The sequence below is a fragment of the Seriola lalandi genome, unplaced genomic scaffold, assembly GCF_002814215.2.
Source record: "Seriola lalandi dorsalis isolate HSWRI2012SDOR001 ecotype SW California unplaced genomic scaffold, Sedor1 jcf7180002006602, whole genome shotgun sequence".
NCBI classification, from domain to species: Eukaryota; Metazoa; Chordata; class Actinopteri; order Carangiformes; family Carangidae; genus Seriola; species Seriola lalandi.
This window is the reverse complement of record NW_019477255.1, coordinates 1-1630: the sequence shown is the minus strand read 5'-3', so window position 1 is coordinate 1630 and position 1630 is coordinate 1. Positions and strand designations below refer to the sequence as shown.

The 1630-nt window shown below is 41.0% G+C and overlaps 1 long non-coding RNA gene across 1 annotated transcript; it reads right to left on the bottom strand.

Moving 5' to 3' along the window:
- Nucleotides 1–293: 293 nt before the first annotated feature.
- Nucleotides 294–1562, bottom strand: LOC111671136 (uncharacterized). The gene is made up of 3 exons (XR_002761909.2): nt 1222–1562; nt 897–968; nt 294–451 (listed from the first exon to the last, which is right to left on the bottom strand). It is a non-coding gene; the product is annotated as an uncharacterized LOC111671136 (long non-coding RNA).
- Nucleotides 1563–1630: the final 68 nt, after the last annotated feature.

Sequence of the window (1630 nt, the reverse complement as noted above, 5' to 3'; positions counted from 1 at the left end):
ACCTAAAACAGGAGCTATTTATAAGTTTTCTATGCCGCCAAATGTGGTTTCTTGACTCTCTTGATAAGACCTTCAGCCATCATTGTGTTTACGAGACAAGGGGTTCTTCAGGGCAGACTGGAACTGGAAGTTAGTGCTGAACATGCAATGTTTTTTCTAGACTAGAAAGTAAAAAGCTGTTAATGCTAACACTGGCTGTGTAGGAATAGCAAAACTTACAGATAGCTCCTTTAAAAGCCAATAAGTACCGCCCGTCTATGTTAACCTCACACAATTATTATACTTACCGCATCTGAGTTGTTGTTCACGTAGGTTGCGAAACTCCAGGCCGTGGAGGTGGGTGGGGAACACACACACCGTGTCATTCCCAATCCTCACTGAGTTGCTTCGGGCCCAGAGGAGCAGCCACTTCAGCTGACAGTCACAGAATAAAGTCTCAGTGTGGAAGTGCCTGATGGGACATACCAGCATACAGTTAGATAACTGTGTGCTTGTGTTTCGTGGATTTGAGCAACCTTCCATTGATTTCTTTAATTCAGTGGCTGTTTGTCACAGCAGGTATTATGACAAGTCATATAACAGGAAAACACAGGTGTAATTGATAAAATTAATGATGGTTTCATTCCATTTGTGTGTGCCAGTTCCCAGGCTTACTGGCTCACCTACGTGGAACAGAGCCATCGTTAATGTCATTAGTTACACCTGTGCTTCTCCTGCTATAATAAGAGAAAGTATCTGCAGTGAAAACAGCCTGTAACTTCCTGACTTTTTTACAATTGCCACTGTACACTGAACAATAACAGCTAAGGTTTGATTATTTTTGTTTTTTTAACCACAACTTAGGTAAGTGAATGTATTTAATGTACATGTATGTGTAGGCTATGTGTTTGCCTTACAGCACTCTGAGAGCCACGAGGTGTGTAAAAAGTCCCACGGTCAGCGTGGAGAAGATGTTCCCAGATAAATTCCTGGTTGTGGAAAAAAGGAAAACACACACACACACACACACACACACACACACACACACACACACACACACACACACACACACCCACACACAAAGACATTCATTCAGAAACAGACCACTCTTCGCAAGCACCAAAACCAAATTATGTATTTTGTTATGCATTACTAAGGCCATATCAAACACCATATTCTCTATACCGTGAAAATTGAGCATAAAGCAGTGCTATTCATGTTTTCAATTTAGGGATTACTCACAATTTTGAGAGGTTGCCCAGATCGAGAAACATTTCAGGGGAGAGACAGCCAATCCTGTTGTTGGATAGGTCCCTATATGGACAAAAAAGGTAAATCGAGAACAACATCCAGCAGTTCATGTGGTAAATATAAATTCAACTGATATTATAGTCACAAGAAGAGACAGGACAAAATAGGAATCATCAGCAAAAATATGTGTCTGTGTTTATATCTGTTTTCATGCATACTTGCCTTCTTAAAACATAGGGAACTTGAACAGCTGTGAAAGCTGTGTTAGTAAACCAGTGCCATGTTCATTCATCTATTCAACGTCCTGGAATATCTGTCCTGACCTTTTGTAACCTTTTACTCCTCACATAACCATTGCTGGCATACACACCCCAACACACACACACACACACACACACAC